Source organism: Carlito syrichta, unplaced genomic scaffold, assembly GCF_000164805.1.
Source record: "Carlito syrichta isolate Samal-C Ts95f unplaced genomic scaffold, Tarsius_syrichta-2.0.1 Scaffold311866, whole genome shotgun sequence".
NCBI lineage: Eukaryota > Metazoa > Chordata > Mammalia > Primates > Tarsiidae > Carlito > Carlito syrichta.
Window position 1 is genome coordinate 8408 of NW_007255962.1, and position 7708 is coordinate 16115.

Here is a 7708-nt window from a genome sequence, read left to right on the forward strand (position 1 = left end):
CAGGCATATAGATCAATGGAATAGAATTGAGATTCCAGAAGCAAAACCTCAATTTCTCAACCAACTCATCTTCGACAAAGCCTCCACCACCTACCACTGGGGAGAGGAGAACCTATTCAGTAAATGGTGCTGGGAAAACTGGCTGACCACATGCAGAAGATTGAAACAGCACCCCTATCTATCCCCATACACAAAAATTAACTGCAAATGGATCAAAGACCTAAATGTAAAACCTCAAACTATAAGAACCTTAGAAAATGAAGGACATACCCTCATGGAAATTGGAACGGGCATCCAATTCCTGAACAAAACCCGAAACCCACAGGCCATAGGGGATAAGATAGACAAGTGGGACCTCATTAAACTGACAAGCTTCTGCAAAGCCAAAGAAACCATCAAGAGAGCACAGAGACTGCCTACAGACTGGGAAAAAGTATTTGCCAACTCCAGGTCTGACAAAGCTTAACATTTTGGATCTACAAGGAACTCAAATGTGCTGAAAAGAAAAAAACAAGCAACTCCATTATAAAGTGGGAAAAAAGATATGAACAGACACTTCACAAAGGAAGACATCTGAGCAGCCAACAGACACATGAAGAAATGTTCAACCTCACTAATCATCAGGGAGATGTAAATCAAAACCACACTGATATACCACCTAACTCCAGTCAGAATGGCAATTATCAATAACAAAAAATAACAGTTGCTGGATAGGGTTTTGTGAAAAGGGAACACTTCTACACTGTTGGTGGGAGTGCAAACTAGCACAGCCTCTGTGGAAAACAGTGTGGTGATTCCCAAAAGCTCTAAATATCAACATGTCATATGACCCTGCAATCCCCCTACTGGGAATATACCCTGAAGAACTCAAATCACTCTATCAAAAAGATAACTGCACACGAATGTTTATCGCAGCATTGTTCACAATAGCAAGAAACTGGAACCAATTATGCTGTCCATCAAAAGAGGACTGGATTTTAAAAATGTGGTACACATACATGATGGAATACTATGTAGCCATAAAAAAGAACAAAATCATGAATTTCACAGCAACCTGGATGGAACTAGAGTCTATAATACTGGGTGACCTCTCACAAAAACGAAGATCTGATTATCACATGTTCTCACTCACATAGTGAACCTTGATCGTCCAACGTACTACTATAAGAAAATGACTGACAGTGGTGGGAAACTATGAGGGGGGGGGGAAGGGAGATGGGACTAATGGTAGTAAACCTCTGACTGGGAATGGAGAGACACCTCTTATCAACAAGGGTGCCTGAACGAAGTATATTTGTATACCTAACACTTAACTGTACCCTACAATATCATAATAAAAAATATTGATAAAAAAAAAAAAGCCGGGCTCGGTGGCTCAGCCTGTAATTCCACGCCTTTGGGAGGCTGAGGTGAGTGGATTGCCTGAGCCCACGGGTTTGAGACCCGCCTGGGCCGGTGAGACCTCATCTCTACAATAAATCAAAAAATTAGCCAGGCATGGTAGTGCACACCTGTAATTCCAGCAACTTGGAAGGCTGAGGCAGAAGGATCACCGGAGCCCAGCAGGTCAAGGCTGCTGGCCAGGAGCGGCCACTGCACTCCAGTCTGGGCGACAGAGTGAGACTCCAACTCAAAAAAACAAAAACAAAAAGTTGCTCAGTCTCACTCATCATCAGAGAAATGCAAATCAAAATCACATTGAGATACCACCTAACCCCCGTGAAAATGACCATCATTAATAAAGCAAACAACAACAGATGCTGGCGAGGATGTGGAGAAAAAGGAATGCTTCTACACTGCTGGTGGGAATGCAAATTAGTGCAACCTCTTTGGAAGACAGTATGGCGATTTCTGAAAGAACTAGAAATTGACCTTCCATATGACTCAGCAGTTTCCCTATTGGGAATATACCTGGAGGAACTCAAATCATTCTATGAAAAAGATACCTGCACACGTATGTTTTTTGTAGCTCTATTCACAATACAAAAACATGGAACCAACTGTGTTGCCCATCGAAACTGAACTGGATAAAAAATGTGGTACATATACACAATGGAATATTATGCAGCCATAAAGAATGACAAATGAATGGACTTTGCAGCAACCTGGATGGATTTTGAGTTGATCATACTCAGTGATTTATCTTAGTAACAAAGAACTGAGTTCCATATGTTCTCACTCATAAGCTGACCTTGAACAATTATAATGCTATAAGAAAGTGACTGGCAGTAGTGGAAAACTGTCAGGGGAGGGGCGTGGGATTGGCAGTTGAAGGAAACTGCTGGAGGAGGGAGGAGCATACCTTATCAACAAGTGTATCTGCATGATCAATGTTTATATACCTAACCCTGAATTGTACCCCACGTCTGTATAATAAATAATAATAATAAATGATAACAGACATATACAAAATATGCTCTTCCATCTACAATAGAAAAAAAATTGGGTCAGTCTTTGAACTGTAATGCATATCTTAGATTATTGAAGAAAACATGATATAAACAGGAAAAAAAGAATTTCACATGTATGCTGAAGTATGTAGCTATAGTTAATTCATTTTTATTACTATATGTTGATACATACCTGAATATGCCTTAATTTTTCTGTCTATTCTACTATGGGTGATTATTTAAGTAATTTTTAGCTTTTGCCATTTTTCAAATATTGCTTTTATGAACAGACTATACATTTCTTATGGTATACAATTGTACACAATTCTCGAGGACACACACCTAAGAGTAGAAAAACATAGCCACTGGGTAGGAGTATCAAAGATAAGACTATAATACCAAATTGTTTTCTAAAATGACTAAACCAATATACACTCTTACAAGGGTGAGTACATAATTTTTGTTGCTCTGCACTTTTATTGACACTTTTTAATTCAGCCTTTAATTTTAACCATCAAATAGGCATGTGATGGTACTTCATTGGGGCTTTATGTTTATCTTCATGCTTACTAATAAGATAAAGTGGCTTTTCAGATAGTTATTGAACATTTGGATATTCTCTTTTATAAAGGATCTATTCACATCTCTTGAACAATTTTGTTATTGTCTTTTTATTGATTTGTTTTTGTGGACTTTTATCTATTTTAAGAAAAATTTTTACAGTCAAATACTGTATAATCTGGTCAATGACAGGCTACATATACAATGGTGAGCCCATAAGATTATAATACTAATTTTTTGCTGTACCTTTTCTATATTTAGATGTGCTTAAACACACAAATGCCTACCATTGTGCTATAATTGCCTACAGTCTTCTGTATGGTAACATAATGTTCAGGTTTGTGCCCTAGAAGCCACACAGGTTATACAATATAGACTAGGTGTGTAGTATATTTGTGTAAGTAAATTTGGTGATGTTTGTGCAATGACAAAATTACATAATGGCTTATTTCTCAGAGTGTATCCTCATTGTTAAGTGATTGTATATGCAAAATGAGAGTTTTTGCCATTTGTATGCTATATATTTTTTCTCTTTCTGTGGATTTTTTGCTTAATCCCTATAAAATAAAACATAAATAACATCATTAAAGCAAAAAGTGAATTTTTTGTAAGGCAAAACTTTTGTAATCACTACTCAAGAAAAATTACTTGGTCATCCAGAAGCTGCTTCATCTGTTCCTCTCTGTGCCCAATTCAAAGTCATTACTTCCCTTAATTTTATACTTATTGCTCTCTGAAATATCTTCATAGTTTTATTATTTAGCTTTTCTATCTTCTCCCTAGGTAGTGACTTGTTGATGAATACACTCTCTCAATTTTGATTTAATTAATCTTTTCAACTTTAGTTAAAATTTTTATGTATAGTTTAAATATTTCCTATACCAAATTAATGAAGACATCTTATATTACTTTTGAAACTTTTATTGTTTTGTTTTTCAAACTTAGTCTTTGATACTAAGAAATCAATTTTTTTCCTCATATTTTGTTTTTTCCCATATGGATATGCTATTTCCTAGCACCAGTTATTGAAACTCTGTCATTTCTTCACTGCTCTGTAAGGCTATATTTTCCATAAAGCAAGTTTCCATATGTGCATGAGTCTTGGGTATATTTAACGTTCATTTATTTACTTATTTCTAGCAAATGGCAATTTCTGTCAAAGTCAATATATCAGGAAAAATAGGTTAATTGATCTAAATTTAGATTCAGAGACTTGTGTCTAGACTTAACATAATATCCTCTGCACACACTATGAGGGAGTAAACTTTATTTCTAGACTTTTTGCTTCCCTAAATTGAATAACCCATTGTCAAGAGTGGAATCAAAGTAAAAGAAGCACTCCTGTCACTGAAGCAATGATCATAGGTTGAAGATAGTAGAAATTTTGTCTACATATGTGCCATGGAAATTAACCCAAGGAAAGAAAGAAAGATGTGACAAGAAGTAAACTTAATCAGTTAATGTCCATAATAATCTGTATATATTACCTCATTCATTTTCACAGCAGTTTCAGAAATAATAGAATTCAGGCAACCCCTCTGGGCCCCCTCCCACTGTGGGAGCTTTTCTGTCCATTTAATAAATCCTGCTTTAAAAAAAGAAGAAATAATAGAATTCAAACTTATTGCAATACTTTTAATATAAATTCTATATACACCAAATCCCAGTACAAATTTTATATTTGTATTTGAAGTCACAGAGTTGATTAAAAACAGAACTGAGAAAAGGATTCAGCAATTTCCCTAGGCTTGAGGTATGCATTTTCATTGCGATCACTCACTACTCTGTAATATAAACTCCAATGTGTTTCTAATTTTCTTCATGGTGATGTAAAGAACTGATGTTGTGTTTGTCTGGTTTCCTCCTTTACACATTGTATGCCCTGCCACAATTATCCCAAACACTTATCTTCATCAAATGTTCCAATATTATGACACAGTTCTTTAACAGTTGCTTTTGAATGTCTTAAGCTTAGAGAAAATGAGGCACAATTCTCACATCCATAGTTACCCCAGTAACAGAATATGCAATCTCTAATGTCTTGCTTACTCATGAAAAGCAATGTTGCAAGATATCCTACATCCTCGAAAATTAGTATTTGAGAGTCATTGGAAGGTCATGAACAAGATGTTATTAAAAATATTTAGTAATCAATATGGCATGAACACTTAACAAATCTGTTTATGTATGCGTGTCTGTTAAGATATACACAAATAGACATTTGGTGGTTTTTACATGGTATGCCTCATCAGAAATGGTTTACCTCCTGGAAGTTACAACCCAGTGCTTTACAATCTTGCTAGAAAAATTTGTCAACCTTTACATTTTTAGATTTCAAACTATCTCTCAGTAGAGTGGTAATATGTGTTTTCTTTTCATTCCACATTCCTCCTTTTCCCACTTCATGAATTATGCAGGACACAAGAGGTTGATCAGCAGAATCCTATGTCTGCAGGAGCATTCTTCCTCTGATATTGGAAAGTAGAAGAACTGAACAACTTCCTCAACCAGCTAAGTAAATATTTGTGTCGGCTTAGATTCTAGCCTCAGTCATTTGCTACCCATATCTTAGTCTTTGGAAAGAAGCAAATGGCATCATAGCCTTCTTCAGAAATAACACGATAAATGTCTCATTGAATTCTGGGGGCATTGAGCTATGCTTCAAATCAACAGTATTAACTCAAGATCATTTTTTCAAGGGAACTTTCTTTCCAATCACCTTTCTAAAAGCATTCTTCATGTCCTTACTCCTGAGGCTGAATATCATGGGGCTGAGGAAAGGGGTAATGACAGTATAAGGGACTGCTATGAGTATGTCATCTCCCCTTGAGGCTTCTGGCTTCAAATAAACAATAGATACAAAACCAAAGTGAATGATGACCACTGTGTGGCGGGAGGCACAAGTGGAGAATGACTTCTGCTTGCCATCAGCTGAAAGGATCCTGAGGACAGTAGAAAAAACATAAGTTAAGATGATGAGCAGGAAGGTACCCAGCAAGCCTGATACTGAGATCACTGTTACAATTAATTCCATGAGGTCACTTTCTATACAGGACAGCCTAACAACAGCCCGCATATGACAGAAGAAATGTTTGACAAGGTTGGGACTGCAGAAAATCCCCCTGAATATCAGTGCTGTTTCCATCAGAGAGATAAAAAAGCCTGCAGCTCAAGCAGAGGCCACAAGTTGTGCACATACAATGTTAGTCATAAGCAGTGGATATCATAGAGGGTTACAGATGGCAAGAAAGCAGTCATACTCCATCAAAGTGAGGAAGATGCAGTTTGTGCTGCCAAGTCCCAAGAAGAAACACATCTGTAAGGCACAACTTATGATTGAGATGCTTCTGTTCTTGGCCAGTAGACCTTCTAGCATCTTGAGTATGATAGCCAATGTGTATCAGGTCTCAGAGAAGGAGAGCGCACTGAGGAAGAGGTACATAGGGGTGTGGAGAGACCTGTCCACCCATGGTAGGCCCATGATGGCCAGATTACCTGCAAGAGTGAGAAGGTAGAGGTAAAAGAAGACCACAAAGAGGAATGTCTGTACATGTGGGTAAACAGAAAAGCCAATAAGAATAAATTCTTTAAGGATTGTCTGGTTGACCTTCATTGTTTTGATGTCTGAAATCTGAAAGAAACAACAAATAAACATTAAAGTATCCATTATTCATTGATATTACCATATGAAAGTTTTGCTTTGAATAAGACAAATTATCAGAGTTACAACACTCAACTGCTTTTTCATTTAGCTTAGCAAAACCATGTGTATGTAGGTGATGCATTTGTCCCACTTTTTGTTTACTAATTTTTCCCCTATTCAGCAATTAATTAATTACTGATGACTTATTTTGTGGCAAGAAATCTTGCCCTGATTTATTGCTTCAAAAAATTACTGGCTGATAATATAAAAAGGGAGAAAATACTCCAGTTGATGTCCAAGTGTAAGAGATTCAGATGCATTTGGTGAGCCAGATTTGGATGAGCTTCTGAACACTGAAAAAAATTACGAAGTGGCTGATAGACAGAGTTAGTGTCCAACATAGCAACTTCCACATAATACATAGTCTGTAAATGTTTACAGAGTGAAGATTGATAATTGATTTCCTAGATACTTTAGGATGAAACTTGGATAATAAATTATAATTGTTGGAGAGGACCACAATCATTTTTACTTTTTACAGAAATCATTTAAGTCCTAAAATACTAAAGGAAAGCACATGCTCTCATCCCCCTACTGTGAGAAGGAAGAAAGAAATATAGGAAGAAATTTAAAGGATTTATTGTAATTAATTAGAATATTTGGATGGTCTTGATAAACCGACTCTTTATGCAAGAGTCGGTTTATAGAGGAGGTGGCAGTTGAGAATATGTCTATTTCATTAATGCCAAGCTTAGCATCCAAAAGGATAAATGCTATTTAGTTATCGTAAGAATTTTTTTTATACGTTAGAATACTTTGTACATATGTTTTCAACTTTGACACTACTACATTTCTCACATAAATGCTGAATGTTTTTTTGTTTTTTTATATTAATCAATATTTTTTATTATGGTTTTGTGGGGTACAGTTAAGGGTTAGGTGTACAATTACGTTTCATTCAGGCACCCTGTTGATAAGAGGTGTTTTCCCATCCCCAGACAGATATTTGCTACTGTTAATCCCATCCCCCCCCATAGTTTCCCAGTACCATCAGTCATTTTCATATAGTATTACATTGGATGTTCAAGGTTCATTATATGAATGAGAACATGTG

The 7708-nt window shown here is 36.3% G+C and overlaps 1 pseudogene; it reads right to left on the bottom strand.

Annotated features, from left to right (window-relative positions):
• Nucleotides 1-5637: 5637 nt before the first annotated feature.
• Nucleotides 5638-6591, bottom strand: LOC103271725 (annotated as a pseudogene).
• Nucleotides 6592-7708: the final 1117 nt, after the last annotated feature.